At 37.0% G+C, this 26,713-nt stretch overlaps 1 protein-coding gene and 1 long non-coding RNA gene across 4 annotated transcripts in view; both read left to right on the forward strand.

The window, feature by feature from the left end:
- The window catches only part of LOC134760986 (uncharacterized), a 49,324-nt gene extending 23,071 nt beyond the window's left edge, over positions 1-26,253 (forward strand). Inside the window, exon 2 of the long non-coding RNA XR_010139135.1 lies at positions 1-26,253. This is a non-coding gene — a long non-coding RNA (uncharacterized LOC134760986).
- LSAMP (limbic system associated membrane protein) overlaps positions 1-26,713 on the forward strand; it is a 648,138-nt gene that overhangs the window by 123,406 nt on the left and 498,019 nt on the right. The window lies entirely within an intron of this gene.

The following is a 26,713-nucleotide window of genomic DNA, read 5'->3' on the forward strand; positions in this document are numbered from 1 at the left end:
AAATCATGACTTTTAAGTCATGCAGAACAATAGGGTGAAGGCCAGGTGTGGTGGCTCATGCCTGTAATCCCAGCACTTTGAGAGGCCAAGGCTGGAAGATTGCTTGAGTCCAGGAGTTCCAGCCAGCCTGGACAACTTACCAAGACACCATCTGTACCAAAAAATAAGCAAAAAATAGCTGATTGTGATGGCATGTTCTTGTAGTCCCAGCTACTTGGGAGGCTGAGGTGAGAGGAATTTTTGAGCCCAGATCTTCAAGGTGAGTGAGCTACGACTGCACCACTACACTCTAGCTTGGCAACAGAATGAGGCCCTGCCTCTAAAAAAAAATAATAATAAAATAAAGAAAGAAAATAAAAAGAAACAAAACAAAAAGTGAAGTTACAATCCATTGTTATAACAATATTATCTTTTATAATTTTCCAGATATTTATCTTCATTTGGATCTTTATTTCTTCATATGGCTTCAGGTTACTATCTGGTGTCCTTTCATTTTACCTTGCAGAACTCCATGAAGCACTTCTTTCAGGGAAGTTCTACTGGTAAGGAAATTCCTTAGATTTCATTTATTTGGACATGTTTCAATTTCTTCGAGGCCACTACCTTCTGGTATCCAAGTTTCTGATGTGGTATCCACTTTTAATCTTATTGAGGAGCTCTCATATGTGATGTGTCATTTTTCTCTTGTTGCTTTCAAATTATCTTTGTCTTTCCTAAGTTTGATTATAATGTGTCTTATCTTGAGTCTCTTTGAGTTACTTGGAGTTTGTTGAGCTTCTTGTGTATTTATATTTCTGTGTTTAATAATAATTGAGAAGTTTTTGGCTATTATTTTTTCAAATGTTCTCTCTGGTTCTTTCCCTTTCTCTTCCCTATCTGGAACTTCCATCATGTGTAGATGGTCCACTTGATGGTGTCCCACCAATCATTTGGGTTCTGTTCTGTTTTCTTCATTTTATTTGCTTTATTCCTCAGGCTTGGTAGTTTCTATTTTCCCATCTTCAACTTCAGAGATTCTCCTTTTATAACTGGTCACCTATGTCTTTGAATTTCCCTTGTAATTTTTTTTTCAGTTATTGAAATTTTCAGCTCCAGAATTTATTTTTAGGTTTGCTATTTATTGATATTTATACTTTGTCCATACATTTTTTTTTTAACTTTCTCCACATCTTCCTAAAGATGAGTATCTTTAAGACCATTGTTTTAAAGTCTTTGTCAGGTAAATCTGCCATTAGTTCTTTTTAGGGACAGTTTCTGTTGACTCATTTTTATGTATCTGAATGTGCCATACTACCTTCTTTCTTTGTATGCTTTATGATTTTTTGTTGTTGAAAATTGGACATTTGAATATAATAATGTGGTAACTTTGGAAATCTTTCCCATACTTAGTTTGGTGTTTTTGTTTATTGGTTTTTAAAAATTGTTTAGGCTGTTTCTGTGCCATGGATCAGCCTGAGAGTTAAACTTAGGCTCTCCTCAGGTCTTTTCTGAGCCTGTGCTTTTCCCTGGGCATTTGTTGTCACTTTCTAATTTTCCCAGATATACAATTATTTTTGAATGTGCTAGTTGTTAATGTTTGGCTTCCAAAACGGAGAAAAAAAGAAAAATAAAAAGGTTGGGTGGGGGGGAGCATGCTGGTCCTTTAAGTCCTCTGGAAATCTCTTCAGTCACAGGATATGGGGCTTGCAGCAATGGAGGCAGATGTAACAATAACAGTTACCTGCTTCTTTGTCTGTGCCTCTGTGATCAGAAGAATTAATCGGAGATCAGACCAAAGATTCCTTATATTTGTAGGACAAGGTCTTTTTTGCTCATCCTTGTCCCACAAGCCGTTACAGGAACACCTGCACAGCTGCCTGCCACAGAGCTGGGGATGTGGGATGGGTAGCTGTTGCTGCACTAAAGGCTGAAAATGATCAAAATTAACTGCACTTTACTGTCCAAGCCTTCCCCTGGAAGTTACAAGCCTTCAGTAGACTCCAGTATTCCAAAATATTGCATCAGACAAATTCTGCCAGTGCCATTGTTGTCTCAATGAGGAAACATATTCCTGTTACTTCCTACCGTGCCGTCTTCCCAGAATCCTTTCTTGTATGACGTGTTTTAATAACTGAACACTATGCGAAGATTATGTGAGTTAATTACCCTTTTGATTAAAGTTACTGGAGGAGTGATGTAGAAAAGAGACACGGTAAGTAGTAATTATTTGGTAACTGATATGTGCCAAGCACTGTATTGAATGACACATTAAACGTTAATTTAATTTAATGTAAGTTATCGGTATTTATTCTTTAAAAAAAAAATCCTTTCATATTAGTTAACTAGCTTTTTTTTCTGTTTTATTTATTCTGTGACACGAATTGGTTTTTCTCTCTCATACATCCACTAAAAATGGGATGGAAGTTACTGGAAATCCAAAATTAGATATTTTGCTCTGTAACATTTGAAGTGTAGGTAGATGGTATATTTGTTCTACTCCAGTTTTTTATCATTATATCATAAAGTCCTCCTTCAAAATTTTTGAATAATATGCAAATACTTGGTACAGAAATAATTACTTTTGAATATTGAAAATTTGGACCATACTTCATTTGTAATTTTTGATAGCTAAGAATTTGCATATATAACATCATCAAATTTTAGATTTAGCAGAAACATTCACTTTTTCAACAAAGAAACAAAAGTCCAAAGTTCATGTTTATTAAAATGTATTTTTTTCTGCCAACAATTTTTAATCATACTCTTAAAAAGGAGAACTACTTTAATTTCAGTGCTTTTTATCAAGTCAGAAACAAACAACTGAGATTTCTTTCATTTACCAATTTTCACAGAAAAAAATTATACTTGAATTTTAAAAGACTCTGCATGTGAACTTCTCTACTTACACATGAGCTGCCTTGGGTGACTCTCTGCTTTAGTTTGTCTAACCCTAATTTGCAATAAAAGATAGATAAAATTCACTGGGCTGTCGTAAGGATTAGAATATGTACATTCAGTGCTTAGCACAGAGCTTATTAAAGCTCAATACCTGTTTCCAATTATTTTATTATTTATCTATTAAATTCTACCTACAGGCAATAGCCTATTCTTATTAAAACCTACCCAATAATTTATAAGTTTTGCTAAACCAAAAGTCTCTTACCCTGCATTATTCTGAGTTGTGTGATGTTTTACATTATTTATAATTATAAACCCATCTTAATGACAATGAAATTCTATATCAAAAAGATGTGGAAATTCAAACTCATTTGCTTTTATTTCCACATACATCAAGCTGTACTCCTATATAGTTGAGTCATAAAGATTTAATTTTAAATAAGAATACTATTAATTTTTATAAGTATATAGAAACTACACATTAATTTTTCTAAAAAACCTTAAATAAAAATTATCCATTTTGATGAATGATAATTAGCTTTTTCTCTAGAGCATCGGTAATGTAAAGCAGCATCCTCTCTTTCCCATCTTACTTTGGTATGTCAGTGTACAGATGGGCCTTCTTTGTTGACAAGGCAGTAATGATGATGCCCCTATCACTTTTCAGCTCTTCTCATTAGCGTCTAACCACTTTCCTTTATTATGACTGATTCCCCCTAGTTCAGTATATTAAATGTTAAAAAATGGTTCTCATTTTATATGACAATTCTAATAATTAATGATTATAGAAGCATATTAGGCATGTAATGCCAAAATATATTACCTGTAATGTTAATCTCTAATTTGAGTTTCTTTTGTATGTTGGGAATAGAATATGCTATTTAGAAGAAAATGAATATATATGCATAAACACACTTGCATTTCTACAAATCTCCTTCTCAGTCTTCTGCCTATTAATTTAAGTCAATAAAGAATTTTGATTCCAATTTCCCATCATCAGTGTCAGGTTTGCAAGAGAGCTCTTTGTGGTTTAGAGAAGAACAGCATAGCTGTAATTCATAATGGAAAGGGATGGAAGGTGGCAAAGGGAAATATATTCTTGACGTTGCATTGCTTTATTGCCCAACTGACTCTGGGGGAAGATCACTTTCCTTGCATGATGGAGTACTAGTTTTCCTTCTATCCAGCTTTGGGGAAGAAGGACAAGGGTAGAGAAGCAGGCCTAAACACTTGGGGGCTCAACTAATGAGCACCAAAAAGACTATAGACAATGCAATAGAAAGAAAAATGCAAAGAGAAGGGAGGTGAGTGAAACAGTGCCTCAGAAATAAGGAACAGAATTGAGGAAATGTCAGAACTTGATCACACAACCATCCATCAGGAGTCCTGACCATTTGTAATATCTCAGCACAAATAGGACAGGCACAAGAGAGATTCACTGATGTCAAGGCATATCATATAGACTCCAGCCTAATCTATGCTGCTCGTTAACATTTTTTCAAGATTCATTTTGTTTTTCTTTTATTTTACCTCTCTCACAATCACATCCTGTTGCCAAATGAGTGTTATTTCTTAGTGAAACACATAATAAGATGTTATTAGGGACTGACATTCTACCCGATACTCAACTTTTCAGTCAGGAATGGATCTAAAATTCAGTGTGTTCTTTATACACTACTTAGTTGAACAAATATCTGCAAAATACTTTAGCATATCACAGAGAGTACTAGAAAATAAGGTTATATAGTGAAGAACCAAATGGAATTTTGTTCTTGATAGCTTCAGGATCTGGTAGAGGAGAAATGGCCATATAATCTTAAACCTTGATACAAAAGTGTCATATAACAGAGATTTAGAGGATAAAATCTTGAAGAAGATAATCTTTTGGTGAAGTCTAAAAAAAAAAAGTAAGAAGAATATTCCATACATAGAGAATAAGATGAACTAAGGTATAGCATAAACAAAACAGAACAAAACACTAGAGTGTTCCTGGCAACTCTGAACAACTTGGCCTTACTAGAAGGTAAAATGCAGGAACATGGGCATGACAGGTGGTGGGAACTGTAGGCAACAGGTCATGGAGGGACATGTGGCTCCTTGCTATCCACATGTGGATACTCAGTGCTATCCACAGCCCTCGGCATTGGCCACTGCTTGAGTTTATTGGAAATGTAACATCTCAGGCCAGAAGCACTATATCAAAATCTGGATTTTAACAAGATCCTTAGGTGATTCATTTGCATGTTAATGTGCAAAAGCACTGGTGTAGTAGATGTGGACAGATCTAAGAAAAACCTAACTGGAAGTTTGGGGACTACAAGCTCCTCTCAGCTATGGTCTCCACCTTTCTCTTTTCCTTTCTCACCAAGATTAACCCCCTACAGTAGCTTCAGTTTCAACTAGGACCTTGAATTCCTGCTTTGTGCTGCTTGATTTTCATGACACCCACGACCACATCCCCATGCCATTAAAAGCCTGAGTATGGAATGCCTTTGGTGTGTAAGGGTAAAAGGAAGGTGGCAAAGGCGTTATGAAAAACCTTGAAGCTTCATATGAAGAATTAATATTCTTTCAGTGCATGATGGTGCCAGTGTTTTCACATACATTTTTCTCACATCAGCCTGTGAGACCATGATCAATTTCCTCATTTTACAGATGAAGAAATTGAGAAAAATGGTATCAACTGTGGAAAGTCACATGGCTAAGGAAGAAGCAAAATAGGGACCGAACCGTGGCTTTTCTAATATCAGGCTAAGTGCTGCTGCTGCTTCTTCAGGTTGCTCTCCAAGCTCTCGTGCCTCCCTATCCCTGACCCACCTGTTTCCCATTGCTGCATTGCACTCTAGTGTCATTGTGGGACAGAGGATCCAAGGACACTGGAGTTGAGAGAGACTCAGGAGAGTTCTGCTAGAGGATGGTTGTGTTCAGCCTGTTCAAAGGAATCAGATCTGGTGAATCTTGGAGAAGTCTGGTTCTTTTGCCCTGAATAAAAATAGCCAGGAAAAACAATTATGTTATTTTTATATTAATTCTAATTGAGAATAGGGATTAAATCCTGATGAAAGTTGCCTTTTTTTTCCTTTTTACTGCTCAAGAATACAAAATACCATGTTTTTAGGGTAAAAACCACTCCACTGGAACGTGGTCAGGGTAAGGTTGAGAATTCATCTTAATGATTGAATTAAAATGTCTATATAGATAGTTTGATTGATTAAATTGAGATGAGTTATTACAAAAATAATTAAGTTAGAAATAAAGATTATACTGAGAAATAGCTGAATGTTCAAATATGGGTAAAATAAAATCCCCCACTCCTCAATTATTCAGCTTTTGATCACCAATTGAAAATGGACAAAAGAGAACCATGGGAAAAAAATTATGAATGTCTTTGGATATGCTTGTGCTTTCTTCACTCAATTTCTTTGGAAGGTTTCAGATCCTAAACTTCTCTTTGGCTGGTGAAGAGAAAGCAGAGACTTTTCATCATCAAAATAGAGATGCTGTTCTGCTGTAGTGGTCAATAATAATTTGATCACTGAGGGTTCAAAATAGCTCTACACTCAGTTTTTTCCCACCTTCAGCTCAGAGGCAAATGATGTTACTTAAACCCTAAAACTCTGCATCTGAAGTGTACATAAAGAGAAAATACCTGCTATAAATTCAGGGCTGAAAAAACTGAGGGAGAAGAAAAATATTTGAGGATAAGAAAGTAGAAATAGGATGGTGAGATCTTCTGTTTGTTCCTATTATATATGTCATTTCAGCTTTGGAAGTTCTACCTCCAGTGGAAATGAAATCTTAATTCATCTCAAACTTTGAGGGACCTGTATGCCCTCATTGAAATCAGGGATGTTGACTTTTAAGACAAATATGTGACTCTCTCTCCTTACCTTGTCATTTACTTTACAATCATAGAGACACTATTAAGACAGGGATAAGAGTATATGACTTAGATAAGATTGCAATATAGCAAAAAGTAGCTCTAGGAAAGAGGTAGCAATTCCTTGTTTAAGAAATAATATTTAGGCCAGGTGTGGTGGCATACACCCATAGTTCCAGCTACTAAGGGGACTGAGGCAGGAGGATTGCTTGAGGCCAGGAGTTTGAAGCTGCTGTGCACTATGATCATGCCTGTAAATAGCCACTGCACTCCAGCCTGGGCAACATAGTGAGAACTCATCTCCAGTATATATGTGAAATAATATATATTATGTTATATATATTATTATATATATGAAATAGCATTTAGTATTATGTGGAAACAGAGTCATCTGGAGTCAGATCTTCTAGATATGGCCAAGAAGCAGAAATAAAAATTTTTTAAAGCTATCATCTTGAATAATGCCAGTAGATATGTGTATCAACACTTTGCTAGTGTGAAAGACTATGAAGGATGGCAATAGAAGTCACATGAGAGGCTGAGAGGCTCAATCTAACCCTGGAAGGGCTGAAAATAATATCACAATCCTTGCAGCCTATGAAAAGAAAGAGGTAGTTATGAGGGAATGTAATTGGCTATAAAATCTTAAATGTTCTAGACAATGACAAGATATACTGGTTGTTGTCACCCAGCTTAGAAAAGACAAGCTGAAGAAGAGAAAAATAATTCCTCTTAGCTCATGAGAAAGTGCTATTCACACAGAGGCTATGGGCACCCAGCATGACTTGTTGCAAAAGGATGAATTCAAGGTAAGCAAGACAAGAGCATCCAGGGGAGACTAAAGCCTTATGTTGTGATTCAGGTGTGTAAGAACTCGGAATGAATAGATTATGACTCTAGTATTAATGAAACGTTTTATCACTACATACTCTGTAAATGTCTATATAGATCAGGAGTAGAAACTGTGTCTTTCTGTGTCCTTGCTAATCATTGTATCCACAATTCCCGGCTTTCAGAAGTAGATCCTCAATTGGTTCTTGCTAAGTGAGTAAACGAATGACTATTAAGCATGTTGATGTAAGATGCTTAGGGAGGTAAGAAATAGTATCATAACATTGTGTTTTACACTCAGTTAATATACAGAGAACTAAAGAATGTGAGGACTGCATTAGATATCACAACATCCTCAAATTTGTTATTGCTTCTGAGATGAATACTCTTGCATTATCCCTATAAAGAAACTTATTCCTTTTATTCATAAAGAACTTCAGAAAGAAGCATTATCAATTACAACTTACTTTCCAATAGTAATTTCCAAAAAGACATACACAAAAATTAGTCAAATAAACAATACCAAAGCACTTACCCAAATGTCAATTGTCGTAGTCAGGTTCTCCTGGTCTTAACAAGGCCAAGTCACCTCAGTGAACATAAATAGTTTCTTTTGGTTGAAATATGTTAATGTTCTGTGAAAAGAAACGATGTCTCAACCCAAAAGGCATTGAATCATTTTTTGAGTAATTGCAATTTAAGCTTGGAAGGAAGGGTTGAAGATTGTTTTGGATCTTCAGTTCTTACATGTTCATGAGCAATACATAAAGAAGGGCAATGAAGCTGAAAGAATGCTATAAACAAGGCATTTTAGTGGTGTCTATGCTCAGACAGTAGGACAATGTGTTCTAAAAGTTTTTGAGGGCCATGATTAGAGGTTGCAATTGAGCCTACATACTTGTTGGAAGAGGCAGCAGAAGATGGTAGAATTAGATCTTAGGTGGAAAAAGATTCTGCTTTTCCAAGAACCTATTCATCTGAGACAAACAGCTCTGTCCTTTACTGATGGGAGAAATAAGTAAAGTTACCTAGATGGAAGATAATTCATCTGTGTACAGAAACATCCTATCAAATCATCTGAGGAATAGAGAGGTTGAAAAAATATGAACTGGACTAGGGTACAGCCAATAAAAAATGATTAATTGGGTCAAAGAGATTTGCTCTGGACTTTGAATGGATGTTTTACCACAAATGGTTTAGTTAGAAAAGAATATTGAAGCTGAATCATGCAAAGAACCCATGACTTGATACTCATAAGAAGCTTGATTTGTGAGAAAACAGATGCTATGATTGACCAGATATAGTTTGGGGGAAAAAAACGTATGCAAAAGTAAGGGGAAATAATCACAGTTAAGGTGGAACTAGGAAGAATAATGGATATTCAGGGATGGATATTTGTGGAAAGTAGCTAAGTCATCTTTGTGAGAGAAAGATATTAACCAATTCCTGCTCTTTCTGCAACCTTGCTCTGTTATAATTCCTGCTCATTCTGAAGTTAGAGTAAAAAATTCATTAGAAAGTATATCCTTATAATGGAGCTCTAGTCTTTGTGATAAACCTACTTTATGACCAAGTACCAGATTTTAACCCGTATAGTAACTAAGCCAGTTTTCATTGTCACTTTCTCAATTTTAGATTTTTTTTCACATTGTTCACACACAATTCACAGTAAGTTCAGTTCTATTCGTGGTTTTGAAAATACAAACCCCATGCTTTTAGCTAGCTTGATACAATTTACAAAGAAGAGTGAGGGTAAGAGAAGGAAGGAGGAAAGAAAGTAGAGAAGCAGAGAAAGAGGAAGGAAAAGATGGAGGAAGAAAAGGAGAGAAAAAAGAAGACAAAGAAATAGATTAAAAGATGGAAAGATTTGGATAGGATGAATATGATCCAATGTTTAGCAAATTCCCCTGAGTTTGGAGTTTAAGATTTGTTTACCTACAACAAGTCTTTTAAAGTTACCATCTGTCAAAAGAAATGTTAGTCAATTTCAGAGAAAAAAAAAATGCCTGCCCAAATATATGAGATCTGAATCTTCTGGGTAAACAAAATGCTTCCACATATAACATAAAATAAACATTCTCAGTGTTAAGATAGGGGTGGTGTTGGCATGTGACTTGTGTACCAATAATCTACCTATCACTAACATTTCCTTTGTTTTTTAAAAGCATAACCATGCTTACAGAACCAAAAAATCTGTTTTTAAAAAATGTTTGGACGTTCCTGGTTGAGTCTCTGCACGTTTCTGGTTGAATAAGCAGGCTTATTTTCATGTAATGACTCAATGGAATGGTTATAGCCACTTCAATAATATAACAAAATTTACTTTTATATTCCATCATAAAATTACTTTACCAAAAGTGTCCAACAGTTTATCAGTTCTTAGAGCAGCTAGTATAGGATGTTACTGAGAAAGATGTGAAATCTCTCAGATGTGTCTAAGTATCCCAAGCTGTACACACAAGGGAAGTATTCTCCTGACCCTTTCTGTTGATCAGCTTATGTTATAAGACATATGGATTGATGACCCTTATAACATAGTTTTGCTTCAGTGAACAGTGTAACTAGGGATTTCTTTTATTGTCCTATAAATACCATGTTTTCCTTGAACAATTATTGTATTCGTCATGTGTCTTCCTCAAATTATTTTCTAGTGTTATTATTTCACATATTAAATAAGCATCACTAAACCATATATAAAATGAATGTATTTGGGGGAATAACTATTAGAAAGGAACTAGCCTTAAGAGCAGGGAAGCATGTTGAAAATAATTGGGACCAAACTGAAAAGTCCAAACAATTTCTCACCACCAGCCTCAGACTGTACTAAATTGATTGAGTTTGAAGGAGAAGGACAGTTCTAGAAGCTATTTTCTCTCTTATCTCATGGTCCTAAGAATGAGTGTGTGAGTTTGTGTGTCAGAGAGGCACGCTAAAACATTAGCACTGATAGAAAGAGCGAAAGGTAAAGTACCTAAATTCGAACCCAGGTTTCATCACTTGCTAGCTATATGATCTTGGACAATTAATCCATCTCAATTCAGTTTCCCCAGCAGTAAAAAAAAACATGAATAATAGAAACTTCTTTCTAGGTGTTGTGTGGATTCAGTGAGAAAGAGCCTGAAAAGCCCCTAATATGCTACTTGGCACATGGTAAGCACTAAGCAAAGGTGAATATCCCATAATGATTGTGACTATTTTCATGACTATTCTGTTTTTCCTTTTTGTTTTTGTTTTTGTTTTTTTGAGGCAGACCCTCACTCTGTTGGCCATGCTGGAGTGCAGTGGTAAGATCATGACTCACTGAAGCCTCAACTTCCTGGGCTAAAGCAATCCTCCCACATTAGCCTCCCAAGTAGCTGGGACCACGGGCATGCACCACCAAACCTAGCTATTTTTTAAAACAAATTTTTGGTAGAGGCAGGGTTTTACCATGTTGCCCAGGCTGATCTTGAACTCCTAGGCTCAAGTGATCCTACCACCCCTCCTAAATTGTTGGGATTAGAGGTATGAGCTACCATGCCTGGCAACAATTCTTTACGTAGTCACAGTGATTAAACTGGCTCATATAAATAGAATGAAGGATATTTTCTTTTAATATTTTCTATGCAAAGCTACCCTCACAAAGAGGCCACTGAAAGGGGTAAGGGACATGTTTGGGGAGGAAGCTTTTGCATCAAAGCAGGTTGGAATAAAAATGCGCAGCCCAGATGATTTCAGAATGATCCTAAAGGGAGGAAGAAAATACTCTGAAGGCAAGTAAAGAATAAAATGTTGTGAGTAAATTTACCAAGTACGAAACTGCATTCACTGCTTGCTTATGATGTGCCAGTCACTGTGCTAGTGCTGTCACTATAATGAAGGTGGGGTTTGGGCTATAAATGGTGAGAGGGAGAGAAAAATTAAGTCATCCTTAAATATGTCGAGAGGACAGTGAATGAATGAAGCAGAATACAGGGTAGAGAAAAGCAGGTAAAAGTGAGAATAAATTACTAAATCTAAGCTTTGTCTTAGTATTTGGTTCCTGACTCATTCTGACCGGGATTTCTGAGCAACACAATCAGGTATATGGTACAACACCCTAGGAGAATCTAATACTTCTGTCTCACAGCGGTTGTTATATGTAATGACATAATTGTACAAAGAGAGAAATGGAGGAAAGTTTAACTGGTGGTACAGATTAATACCTCACTAATGCTATTCATTAGTGTTATTATTATTATTATTATTTTCTGAGACAGAGCCTCGCTCTGTCACCCAGGCTGCAGTGCAGAGGCATGATCTCAGCTCGCTGCAACCTACGCCTCCTTGATTCAAGCAGTTCTCCTGCCTCAGGCTCCTGAGTAGTTAGGACTACAGGCGTGCCCCACCATGCTTGGCTAATTTTTGTATTTTTAGTAGAGACGAGGTTTCATCATGTTGGCCAGGCTGGTCTCGAACTCCTGACCTCGTGATCCACCCGTCTTGGGCTCCCAAAGTGCTGGGATTACAGGCGTGAGCCACCATGTCCTGCCTCATTAGTGTTATTATTTCCAAAGGCTGCAACATTGGAAATGCAATAGCAGTTTTCTTGTACATTTACCTGAAACACTAATGTCTGACATCATTTTGATGGGAGTAGGAGTTGGGGGCTTACACATATATCGCTTTGCCAACATATGCAAATGTTTGGAAGGTCTTCCACATTTAAAGGAGGAAAAAAGTACAACATAAATTGTAGTCAAGGAAAAAACAGACCATTGTTTGGTTTTCCATCTTCCCTGGGGAGCAGCTGCTGATTTCACTCTAATTTTAGCTGCTATTGCTTTGAGCTAAACTTTCCATTTTTATTAAAAAAAAAAAAAAAACAACAACTTTGAGTCTAGAGGATTACAAGCGCCTGTGCTTTTGATTTTTAATAAAAAGCGAGCATTTACCTCTGAACAGTAGCAGCAAGAAAGGGAATTAAACCTGAGGCTAGTGAGCTGACCTTTAGAGAGGTGCCGATCCAGAGGGATATGTGGAATTTAACACACATCCCTTTTCTTTCTCATGTACACACTCTCCAGCTAGTGTTCTTTTTCATATATTTATTTAACTGGGAAAATTGGTGATATTTAAAAAATTTATTATTCATTCATGTTTGTGTTTGGTGTATTAGCTAGGTGACTAAAGCCCCTCCAAGTGTTACATAGGCTGGGATTTCCCTATATAATATGAATGCTGATGGTGCCGATTTAAGGTATGGAATAGAAAGAGAAATCATGTAACTATCTGTATACAAGATACTACTGAATGGGGAATCTGGGGTGATGCCTGACGCCGTGAAACTAATCACTCCAACACAGCTGACAAAACACTGCTTTCAACTGGGAATATGTATACCCAAATTGCAGGAAAATCTCATTTTTTAATCTGTTAACTTTTTTACAGAGGAAAGGAAGCATAGTAAATTTAGTTTAATTTGCATTTGACTTTTTGGTAAAACAAGTATATTTCTGTGGCATTAAATAAATACCACTGTTCAAAGAAAAATGGTTGATGATCCATGAATTCAGTTTACTGATTACTGTTTGCATTATTCCCCTACTTCCCCTAGTAATCCCCACCCCCCCAATTCTATACAACACTATTTTGCCTCACCAAAGGAAGCCATCGATAACTAGCTTAGAATGTAAATGTTGAGGCTCTTGAAGTGGGTCTTTCACTTCTTTTATTTTTTTCATTCTCTACTCCTGCTTCTTGTGGAAAGAGTGTCAGCCTGATAGAATAGAGGTTGGGAGTTCATGTTTCTGTTAGAAATTGCTCATAGTTTTAATTCTCTCTGTCAAATGGATCACTACTCTTACAGCATTTAATTAGCTTTATCATCCAAAAACTTCAACTTTCAGAGAAAATACTTAAAGAGGCCTTGGTTATAGTATCCAAATATAATATATTGTATTGATTTTTGTTTTTATGAATTTTGCCTTCATGTGGGTATTGGTGTTAATTAGATGTGTACATTGAACGCTAGCTGCATTATGTTTAATTACCTCTGTTATTTAACTTTTCTTGTAATTTTAAGTTAGTTAAAATTATAACCATGGGATCATAGAAACCTCTCTTGGAGCTAATTAGATGACTAAAGATCATTTGTAAAGGTCAGGCTGACAGTTGGCTTGGGACAAGTGAGAGGCTTACTGGGTAGTGAATGGCAGTAAGGAGATATACTCTGTGTAGACTTAGAGAATGTCAGACTGGAAGGACATCAGAGATGGTTGTGCCCAACCCTTTTCTCCTCCTGGTGTGGAGACTAACTGGAGCACACTAGCTGCTACATCTCTCTGTGACTTGCTGTGAAATCCTTAAATGAATAATTTAATTTCTTAATGTCTGGCTCATACAATCCATTACTAAACTCCAACTTTCGATTAATGTGATGTAGATTGTCTAAGGAACTTAAAAGACATGACACACTTTGCCATGATCAGAGATAAGAGTGCATGTTGTATTACTGATTTTTTTTTTTTTTTTTTGAGATGGAGTCTCACTCCATCGCTCAGACTGGAGTGCAGTGGCGCGATCTTGGCTCACTGCAACCTCCGTCTCCCAGGTTCAAGCGATTTTCCTGCCTCAGCCTCCTGAGTAGCTGGGATTACAGGCACCCACCACCATGCCTGGCTAACTTTTCTATTTTTAGTAGAGATAGGGTTTCACCATGTTGGCCAGGCTGGTCTTGAACTCCTGACCTCAAGTGATCCGCCTACCTTGGCCTCCTAAAGTGTTGGGATTACAGCTGTGAGCCACTGCGCCTGGCCTTGTTACTGATTTTATATAAGACATTCGAATTAATTGGTTAAATGAAGAGACTTCTGGCCTCTTAAATGGATTTTTGATCCAATTGCTCACTTAGAAACCTCTTTTCTTGCTACTAATTAAAAACAAAAATCATGAACTATAACTATTGCCCCCAGTTTCCCCCTTAACATCATGCAGACGAGATTGGGCTGTCTTTGGGGCTGGGCGCGGTGGCTCACACCTGTAATCCCAGCACTTCGGGAGGCCGAGGGGGGTGGATCACAAGGTCAGGAGATCAAGACCATCCTAGCTAACACGGTGAAACTCCGTCTCTACTGAAAATACAAAAAATTAGCCAGGCGTGGTGGCGGGCGCCTGTAGTCCCAGCTACTCGGGAGGCTGAGGCAGGAGAATGGTGTGAACGTGGGAGGCAGAGATTGCAGTGAGCCAAGATTGCGCCACTGCACTCCAGCCTGGGCGACAGAGCAAGACTCTGTCTCAAAAAAAAAGAAAGAGATTGGGCTCTCTTTGTATTGTGTCCAGAGTTTGTTCCTTCCAGTGGGTTCTGGTATGGCTGACTTCAAGAATTGAGCCGCAGACCTTCACAGTGAGTGTTACAGCTCTTAAAGATGGCACGAACCTAAAGAGTGAGCAGGAGCAAGATTTATTGTGAAGAGCCAAACAACAAAGCTTCCACAGCATGGAAGGGGACTGGAGTGGGTTACCTCTGGTGGCTGGGGATGGCCAACTTTATTCCTTTTATTTGTCCCTGCCCTTGTCCTGCTGATTGGTCCATTTTACAGAGTGGTGACTGGTCAATTTTACAGAGTGCTGATTGGTCCATTTTACAGAGTGCTGATTGGTCCATTTTACAAACCTCTAGCTAGTTGCAGAAATGTTCTCCAAAGCCCTACTCAAGCTGGGAAGTCCAGCTGGCTTCACCTCTCAGTATCACTGGAGCAGTACTGTAGAAAATCATCCAAGACATCCCTCTGGCCAAATTGAGTGACCTCTTTTCAGGTTTAATCCTCTTTTATTTCATTTTGGCAGTAACTTTTATGCTTGACACCTCATTTTTAAAGCACACTTATTTTCCTTACCTTTCTTTCTTTCTTTTTTTTTTTTTTTTTTTTTGAGATAGAGTCTTGCCCTGTCACCCAGACTGGAGTGCAATGGTGTGATCTTAGCTCACGGCAACCTCCGCCTCCCAGGTTCAAACCATTCTCCTGCTTCAGCCTCCTGAGTAGCTGGGATTACAGGCACCTGCCATCCTGCCCAGCTAATTTTTGTATTTTTAGTAGAGACGGGATTTCACAATGTTGGCCAGGCTGGTCTCGAACTCCTGACCTCGTGATCCACTCACCTCGGCCTCCCGAAGTGCTGGGATTATAGGCGTGAGCCACGGCGCCCGGCCTTTTCCTTGCCTTTCTATACTGCTCTATCCTATTTTCTCCCAACTTTCTTTTCACATATGTTCGTTTATTCATCACTTATAATCACCTACCATTTGTCAGATACTTTGCTAGACATGGAGGGTACCTTGATGAATGATAACTCCTAAAACAACCTAAAAAGCATACCCAAACAGAGCCTTGTAGAGAATATAGGGTTGTATGAAATCCTACTTGCCAATAACTACTAATGATTAGTAGGTTCAATTCAGTCTCCTACTGCTTCACTAGAACATGTGATGTTTCCCAATTATTTGAGTTGTTACATCTCAGCATTTCAACTTATCGTCAAGGCCCTGAATCAAATACACTTTTTTCGCCTGTTTCTCTCTAGGTCCAACTACAGGAATTGTGGATGTTCTCACTTCTGTGACTTTGTTAACATTTCTTTCTCTATCCAAAATATCACACTTGACCTTCTCTAACTATTCAAGCTATACTTTTTGTTTTAATCCCCCTCTTTTTGAACACTTGTATTCTCATTTGAATTCAATAACTTTTTTTCCCTCTGAATGCCATTCATTTCTGAACATGTAATTGACATTCCAAAATTTAGCTGTTCATCATGTACCAAAGACAGTACATCCAGGACATAAATTCTGGAGTTAGTGTTCCATCACTTACCAATTGAGTGATGGTGCCATGCTTCTATTTTATCCTCAGTAAAATTGAGATAATAATAGTACACACCTCCTGGAGTTATTGAGAGAATAAAATGAGGAGATAGGTAGATAGCTAGATGGTAGATAAAGATATCACTTTATCACTTAGAACAGTCCTTAAAACATAGCAAACACTTAGAAAAATAGTAGATGCTATTTTATATTTACATTTGTAAATAACTATTCTCTGGGTAGCTATGTCATTTCTTAAAGTGTAAATTATTTAAAGGCAGGCTACTGTCTTTTTCTGTAATCAATGGAGAATTCTCTAGGTCTTTGTCAGACAGGGGATGCTAAATTGACTGATTGAAGAGTTTAACAGCTTTTTTTTTCCATATGACTCTGTCCCCATTTCTAACATAGATATGTAAATTTCCCTCCCCACCATTTAAAATAATTGTGCCACATGCTGTGGGTCTCAATTTAAGAGGGTATCTAGAACTAATACAGGACAAAGGGGATTTGGAAGAAGACAGTGTACATAAGACTGGGTCCCTATTGCATCTGAGGAAATTTTTATGCCTTAAAGAGGCTTTAGGAAGAAGTAGGCCTCTGAGTGCATCTTGGAGACTTGGTAGGTAGAATCTGATAGAAACTAGGATATAGGTAAGAACAATACAGGTGGAGGGGATAGAATAAGCAAAAGCCTGGAGGCTAGAAAGCCTGGCAGTGTGTTTAGGGAAATTGAAAGTCATTCAGTTTAGCTGGTAGGTAATGATCCTGTAATATCAGAGCACAGTATTGAAGCAAAAACCTGAAAATAGAGGTGATTTGCCAAACTGAAGGGACATTCTGTTTTGAAATTGAGGGTCATTCTATTTCAGGGCCAATGATGTTTTTATTCAATATACAGTGCTTAAACATTATCATTGTTTATTAAACAAAAAAGCCCCCAAGAATTGATATTGCATTCTGATTCCTGGGAATAGTGGCGGTCTTTATTCTTTTTGTAAGAGAAAAATGTTTCATTCTTAGAACCTATATATGGTCTTTTTGGATGAGTTCAGTTTTATATAAATGTTGACAGCTCTAAAAATAGCAGTACTAATGGTCCAGCTAAGCACTCAGTACAGCAACCTCAAAGGGCTTCCAGACGCAGGCAGGGGAGCTCTAAGTAAAACATGATTCCTGGAACTACCTTATCTGTCTTTATCAGTTAAACCCATAACTATATTCTGACATAGCCAGTTTCCACAAACACCATTGTGAATTTTATTTTCCTTTCATTCAGATGGGCTCATTTCACATTTTACAGAATGGGAGATGCTAAGTAAATTCTCCTGTGAGGTCTCACGCCATTTTCTTTTTAACGTTACTGAAAAGTGTTTGGCAGGTTTGTCCTGTAATTAATCTGTTTATGCATCTGTCTTTCCCACCAGCCTATGAGTTCTACCAGGAGTTTCTTGAAATCTTTTGCCATGTTTCTAAGCATTGTCCTAAGGATTTTACATGGATTCACCTTCATAACAATTCTATGAAGTTGGCGCTATTATGAATTAAATTTCGCAAATTAGCGATCTGATATATAGAGAGGGTAAGAAAATTATCCAGGTTATATAATTATTAGATGTTGGACTCAATCTATTTCCAGAGCCTGAGTTCTTAAATACATTGGGTTAGGAACTAGGACACTGAATCTCTAGTTCTAGGTTGGCTACAAACTAGCTGAGCAATCTTAAGCAATTATCTTAACTTCTCTGCACTGCATTTCTTTATGTGTAAAATAGTAACTGCATTCTTTTACTGTATTATTGTGAGAATTATGTTATACAGCTGTGGGAAAGTGCTTCACACAAGACTTCGTACAGTCCAATTTTTTTTTTTTTTTGAGACTGAGTTTCACTCTGTAGCCCAGGCTGGAGTGCAATGGTGTGATCTTGGCTCACTACAACTTCTGCCTTCCAGGTTCAAGCAATTCTCCTGCCTCAGCCTCCCAGGTAGCTGGGATTACAGGTGCACACCACCACACCTGGCTAATTTTTGTATTTTTAGTAGAGACAGGGTTTCACCATGCTGGCCAGGCTGGTCTCAAACACCTGACCTCAGGTGATCCACCCACCTTGGCCTCCCAAAGTACTGGGATGATAGGTGTGGGCCACTGTGGCTGACCACATTCTAAGTTTTTAATAAATGCTAGTTTTTCTTTCCCTCCTGCCCTTCTTTGCTCTAAGAGGCCTATGAACCAACCTTGACCTTTCTAAGGCACATGACTTCATGTCTCAATCTGTGCCCAACCCCTATGGACTAGAAGGTGCTTGCCCTCGCTTGAATAAGAGAAAAAACACAGGCAGTGCCAGAGATTATTGAGAGGGCAGAACTGGGTGAGGGTTATTGCAGCTGCCCTTCAGTGACCCATGATGGCAAGGGGCCATCATATCCATACGGGGTCCCATGTGGCCTTGCTGGGTGCACCCGCCTCCAGTCACTCTGTATTGCTAATGTGAGTTACACATGTAATTATCCAGGCAGCAGGCTAAAATATCTCCACAGACAGCAAAGTTTCATCAGCAGAAGGGCACGTTTTGTTTCATGTGACTCCAACAGAGTACTGCCGAGTGTTGCAGAGCTGTGGTGATTAATTGAAGGACAAATTAGAAAGTCATGGAATAGTATGTTGTCTCCACAACCAGACCTTCATGGGTTAAGCAAAGCAAGAGGTTTAAGAGTGCATCTGAGATTTTTAGAAATAAAAATATTCATAAAGGTGTTTTTGTGCTATGGGGTCTTCATCAGAATGTTTTTGTTCCAAAGAACTTAGGATCTGTATTTGTGCAACTGTGTCCTTAACATTGACTAAGACCATCACTGAAAAATAAGGTGAGGAATGACATTTTAGATAAAAATTTTGTTGGAGAGCAATGTCATGAGTGGAATGCATGCATTTTGTGAGTTAGATATGTGTCTACAGATCAAGACACACACACTTGCAAAGACAAATATTGGATTTTGGGAACATTTGAATGAAAACATTATTCTCTTGTTGCTGTATTATGGTGGCTTCTTTCACTCTCTAGTTGACCTTAGTTTCCTGAGAGACATCCCGTAGCGTGGGGACGAGGCTAGTGACCCACACCCCTTCTTGAGGGGAATGTAGACAGCTGCTAAGCCCTGCATGTTCTGGCATATCTAACAAATGCCTGCGAGAATTGTGAATAGGTTAAAGGCATAGATGATAGAAAAAAAATACAAAAGAAAAAATTAAATGGATTATTTTAAAAATGCAAAGAAGATGGGGAGAGTAAATAACTCAGAATGGAAAGGGGGAAAGAGAAGGAGGCAAGCATGCTACTGGCCATTATCTTCATAGTTGCACGGTGTCTGACTCTGTAAAAGGTGCTCAGAATGAATCTTAGAATATTAATGCTCATATTTTATGCCATAGCCTCTAGAGAGGTGAAAGAGAAGTCCAAAGATGGGCAGGGTTGCTGAGCTAACATTTCTAAGGAGCCCTTTTTGTCTGATTCACCTGCCATCTGCAGCCAGCCTCCATATAAACACCTTTTGTGATCAACCCTGATGGATTATTTGTTTGTTTAGTTGTTGGTGGGGGGGGGGGGATAAAGAGAGGAAAATGTGGGAGTACATGCGAATTTAGGGTGAAGCAAAAGATTTTTAGCTACACAGATCAATACCACCTTTTTCTAGCTTTTTGATAAGAATGCCAAATAGAACTGAGTCAAAAATATTATTGATCAATGGATTGTATCTATTGCTTTTCCCTTTTCTGTATGGCTTTCCACTCCACCAGAGATGAAAATTAAATGGACTTGTCAGGATTTTCTCCTCATATAGGCAATCATCTTGCTCAGGGCTTTATTTCTTCAAATTATTCCAATGGCTTATTTAACAGATTTAGTTTCTTTCTTAGTTAAATCAAAAGGTATTTATTGAGCAAGTACTGCTAATACTACCACTGCTACTGATGGTACTGTTAATGCTACTGTCCCTACTACTGCAATGACTGGTCTCATAGTGTTTTAGGCTGCCTTCAAGGTGCATCACCTTATTTAAATTTTACAACAAACCTTGAAGTTATATACAATTATATGAGGAACTAGGTCTCAAAAGTTTTATAATTTGCTCCAGCTCATAGTGGCAGGGCTGGAATCCAAGCTGAGATGTGTCTGGTTGTCCGGTTCTAAACCTTTCTACAGGTCACCTTGTGAAGAATGAGGATGGAGCTCAAACACAGATACACAAAGGAATACAATTAAAACTTGTTCCTGCTTTTAAAATGTAGTGGTTGAAAAGCCAGAAGTATAAATAACTCCAATTCTGTATAAATGATATTCTCGAATGCTGCATCAGAATCACTTGGGAGAATTTATTAAAAACATAGATTCCCAGACTGCAACCAAGAACTCTTGGATGAGACTAAGGAATTTGTAAATTAAAAAGAAAAAAAAAAGTGAAATTCTCTAATTTCAATGTCCAGCCAATTTTGAGAACTACTGTTTTTAATATTGAAACTACTGACTTTCATATTGAAAGTAATATAAGAAAGGATGAAGTAGTTCCAATGAGAAGAAACGGGCATTGAGAATGGCTGTTTGAGGTTATCTTTATGGTTTTCAGGGTTATCCAGGTCTTAGAAATTACATAATGATTTCTACAAATGATCATCGGTAGCTTTAGACTAGCACCTACTAATTCTGTAAGTGATGATCCTCAACCCTTGCTAATTTGAATCGATCTTGTTATTTCAATGTGCCGTTAAATTGACAAACTTCTCTATAAAACTACATAATATGATCTTTCAGGTAAACTATTCTAGTGATCTAGTTATCCGTGAACTATTCATATCCATGATTTAAAAAAAAAAGCAACTTATCATCATCATCCTCCTCACCATCATCATCACCATTTTAAGTTATAACTATCAATATTTTGTTTAGATACATTTTTATGTTCTTGGTCAAGTCAGTTAACTTTTATGGACCCAAATTTTTCCATGTATGTAATGAGGAAATTGAACTTAGTGACCTCAATTTTGTGTAAAGTTATGACATTAAGATCTTTAGGCATCATTTATTAGGAACCCAATTGCCTTGAGAAATTTTTCTTTCATTGGGAAACTTACTCATCATTTAGTAAATATAGAATCACAACTTCAAATGCCAGCTCTGGAATAACTGAGAATCTTTCTGGGCAGATTTAAGGTCTGCATCTGAATAGCTATATATACAGAAAGCCTAAAGGATCAAAATAGTCCAGAGCATTTCAGGACTGGACAGCTGGTGAGTGGGTAAAGGTTGCCTGTGCCTCACTCTGTCAGTCAATTTAATGAATATCAAAATCACTCATACACCAAATTGGGAAGCCAAGGATCTCATCTTGACTGAGAATCGGCACCTTCCAGAACCTGACTTAGTTTTGCAAGAGCAGTTCTAGTAGCTAAAAGTTTCTCTCTCACCTGCTGCTGCAAAGACTTGGATTGCCAGAGTTGTGTGACTTCTCTTGTCCTTGATTATAATATGAGCAAAAAACTGCCTTGAAAAGATAAACATATTTTACAGTCTAACCTTAAGATGCTCTTGATGGTATGTCTGAAGGAAAAGAAGGAACGTCTGTTCCCAGATAGGTTGAGTTCCTTCCTTATCAGAAGGGTTAAAATAAATATTCTTTCTCTTTTGTGCCTTCCTAGCATTTCTGCAGTAGATAAAAGGGGAAATGTGTGTTGGACTGAGAGTTATGGGGAATGAAATCCAAAGAGATGAGACAAACCTTTCTCTCTGCCAGTGCAGATCAAGTGTGAGTTTGGAGAAATAGAGAAGGAAGGATGTGCCAGTCAAAAAAGGTTGACCGTGGAAAGAAGAGTCACAAAAGTAAGGGCAGCAATGCTTGCAAAAACAATATCAAAGGAAAGTCTTGGCTGGCAGACTAAGTATTCTAGCAATAGCACTAGTCCATGTCTTTGGCTAGCTATTGTAACCAGATGTCATTAAGCATTTTCATCATCCAATCTCCTTCCTCGTTCTGATTCTAGGTCCCCTAAATCAACCTCTAATCATAATGTTCTTCATATGGAGAAAAGACATTGGCCATGCCCGACAGTTTGTGTGGGAGTTGTCTTTCACATCACAAAGTAATAAACTCTTGTTCTTTTTAAGGCATTAATTTGGCTAAGAAACAAATACAAAGTTTATATTTAGATTGCATGTGAAAGCTGGGGGGTGGTCCTCTTGAATACAGGGACTGGTTAGAAAGTCACTTACTCATATAGTAAGTAGCCACTAGCCAAATGTAGCTATTTAAATTTAAATTGATTTAAATTAAACTAAAGTAAAAATTAAGCTCTTCAATCTCACTAATCACAATTCAAGTGCTAAAAAGTCATACATAGCTCATGGTTGCTATATGTAACAGTGCAGACTATCAAAGATTTTTATTGTCACAGAAAGTTCTGCTGTGCAGCTCTAGGTTAGAAAGTAATTCTTAATTCCTTTACCAGATTATACTTGGTAATCTGCAATGATATACTTAGACCTAGCTGTGCCTCAGCATGCCTATGAAATGGGAAGAAGGATGCTGTCAACAAAATAGGAATTATGTGGGCATTTTAATGTAATTGCTAATTGATGCTTTATAAATAGAACAAATAATAGTTTGTATATTTAAATATTAATGTGAATCACATTCCCATTTTATTATGTTCCATAGGAACTCTATTGAACAATTTTAAACCTCTCCATCTTTCCAACTGCCTTTCTGTAGAATGAGGCAAAGGGATATATTGAAAAGTTGTCCTTAATCTTGTCAAAGAATTATAGGCTACTGTAAATTTGTAAAATGTATGTTACTAAATGTGACTTTCAAATAAGCAAAGCTTTACCAGCAAAAGAACTAATGATGATATCTTACATTTGTGTGCTGCTTTTCTGAAATGCTCTCACATGCATTCTTTGATACTTGAAATAACCCTTTGAAATAGTATATTATCATGCCCATTTTACATGTTCAAAAGTTATTTATTCTAGGCCGTAGTGGTAATGTCAGCAATAGAACCTGGGCTTTTGACCCCTAAGTTCATGTTTTATTCTGTTATTCCACTCTGTTTCAGTTGTTAGGACATGTATTATGTTTTAGGAAAGGTGACAATAGAAAGACAATAGAAAATGGAAATCTGAGAATTTGGAGTCATGAAATATAGACTGGAAATATTGTTCCTCCAGGCCAAAAAGTAGACCTGAACCTTTGGAAGTCACAGGGAAAGAAACTGCTGTCTTATCTTTCCTCTCTGCCTGCTTCATTCACAGAATTTATCTTGCATTCATTCATTCATTAATCCAACGTAGACTGAGCAATTATTGTCTGCCACACTTGTTGGGCTGTGATGATACAGAGAAGATCAAGACATGCCCTCTAATTTTGAGGACTCCACATTCTTCCGGGGAAAGCGATACATGTTGATTCATATCTTATGGCATAGATGCTGAGAAAGGGTTTATTGTAAAATGCTCTGACAACAAAAAAGGAAGGGGTGATTAATTTTGTCTAGAGGGAGCTTGTCCTGAGCAAAAGCTTCATACTTTGTATAGATGACACGTAAGATGGATCTCAGAGGAAAAGTAGGATCTAATAGGCAATTTTAAAAGATGGTAGGGGGAAAGGTTTTTAGGTAGAAGAAACAGCGTGAGCAAGTTTCTGTTGATTTAAAACAAATAAAAATAGTACCATTTATTGTGCTTATTTGGTTCCAGGCATTTTATGAATGCATTAAACATCTCTTTATTCTCATAACAACACTATGAGATAGAGATTATTATCGTGTGCATTTTATAAATAGGGAAATTGAGGCTCAGAAAGGTTAAGAAGTTTATTCTAGATCAAATATCTAATAACTGACACAAGCAGAATTCAAAGGTACACAGCTAGATTCCAGCAATTTTGCTCTTAACCACATAGTGGTTATAATGCTGTATAGTCAATTTTATAACATGAAAATTTTTTTCTTTTTATGGTATATCATAAGCTGTTTCTCAAGTCATTAAAATTCTCTCTAAATGCTATTTTAATAGTACAGAAACCCATCTTACTGATGCATTATAATTTGTTTAACTAGTCCTTTGTTGTTAGACATTAAGTTGTCTCCAATCTTTTACTATTTTGAATAATAGTGCATGACTATTTTTGTGTATCAGGACTTCCTTAACAGGCCCAATCTAAAGGAGAAAGTACCATGAGATTTTCTTAGTACTATCACCAAGAATAAGAGCAGTCAGAGAAAGCAAAAGCACATACTAAATGCACTCTATTTTGGATTATTTGCTTTGGGAATTATACCCAGCATGTTGAACAACCCAAGTTGGCTCCATTTGAAGTCTTGAATATTTCTAGGCCTCTGGTACCCAGTTAGTATATTATTTTAAAGCATTGCAAATTAGTTTTAATATTAACCTAAAAATAATTTTAAAAGTAAATCAGCTGAAAATGTTATTACAAACCCAAATAGAGGTGAACTTTGGATTATCTGCTCTTCTAAATTACTTATTATAGTGTTCTGTCCATTTAAGTGACTGCTGGCAGCTTTTGATTGCTTTGCCCTAAGTCAAATTTGGCAAAGAGAATGCGAAGGTTTAGGTTAAAATGTGAAATTTTTTTCTAAATAAATGCAATTTAAATTATTAAGCTTCACTTCACCCATACCGATTATATATCTCTTTTCTTGCTTAGTGATGGCATCCATTTTAAGGGACAAACCTGGAAATGCTGAGCGAAGAACACATACCCTTCATTTCCGAAGGTTCATTTCCCACTCTTACTTTAGATTGACAATGAGTTGTAGTTCAAAGGCTGCCCTGCAGGGAAGCTCATATACCCTATAATTTAAAGGGCCTCAGATGCCTCTTGGGAAACTTGGTAAAACATTCTATTTAGAGACATGCCTGCTGATATGACATATATTTTTATAGTTATACCCCTTTATTGCTGGGACATGAAACCTGTTTTCACTCAAAATGTTCCTGCTTTCAGAAAATAGAACAAGAGACATGCAGAAAACAGTGATTCTATTATTGTGTATTATGACTTTTGTTTTATAGTTCTCTTTTCCAACTCATCTCTTCCCTGCAGCTGTGGAATCTGGACAGCAAAATCTTGTGGACATTTATTCCACTAAGCTCAGGGATGAGATGGCGCTCAGGTTAAAGAACTAACATTTTCTGAACCCTTCATTAACTTTTTACCAGCACCAGGCCCTCTAAGTACAAGTGTAAGAATCCTTCATTCAATTCTTCACTCCCTCATTCCCATTACAAGCCATCTATACGATCAAAATTTCAGAAGCACTAGGTATGCACTAAGAATTGTGTTACATGTTGCCAAGAATACAGACATGAATAAAATATTCTGATCTGCTCTCTCCAGCTCTCTCAGTAATGACTATCCCTTGTAGAATTTTGCATACAGGAATATTATCCACTGCCTGACTCTAAACATTCTAATCTGACTGCACTTTTATTCACCCCTTCATCCTCTACTTCCTATTACAATGGGAAGAGGGAGAATGTGCTACCTTCTATTTAAGAATAATTCCTTCACTCTCTCATCCCACCCCAAACTTCAACCTATTTGAGGACAAAGATTGTATACCTACTTTCATATACCATTCTTTCTTTAGGGTCTAGCACAATTCCTGGTACGTGATAGCCTTTCATGAATATTTGTTGAATAAACATTAACTGTGCCATAGGAGATATTAGCTTCACATTGAAGCTTAGAAATGTACTGGGCACCGAGTACAAATTCAAAAAAACAACTGAAGAAAAAGTGATTATATAGTTAAAAAAAAAAAGCACTGAAATAATTTCATTACAAGAGGCAGAGGTAAAATATTATTCTGAAGAAGTTCAGATTATCTCAAACTGGGGAATGAGAGAAGTTTCATATTTGTGTCACACTTCAATCTATTGTAATATAGGTTTCTCTTGGAAAGTCCTTTTTTTCCATTATCTTCTCTAGTTTAAATAATTCTGTTTTTCAACATACTCTTACAAAATTTTATGAGTGCAATTTGGAAATGGATATAGAATTGTGATTAATACAAATAATATAATTTTGTAGAATTAAGAAATTTTTTTGTGTTTTGATGTTTGCACTTTCATATCAATGTTATTTATTTTCTTTCTGTATTTTTTTTTCATGCAAGCTGGCACATACTTTCTGTATTTTTTTTTTCATGCAAGCTGGCGCATACTTTATTTTAAAAAGTATTTGAAGGAGATGAAGGATTACAGTAGAAATGGAAAATGAGACTA

Source organism: Pongo abelii, chromosome 2 (assembly GCF_028885655.2).
Source record: "Pongo abelii isolate AG06213 chromosome 2, NHGRI_mPonAbe1-v2.0_pri, whole genome shotgun sequence".
NCBI lineage: Eukaryota > Metazoa > Chordata > Mammalia > Primates > Hominidae > Pongo > Pongo abelii.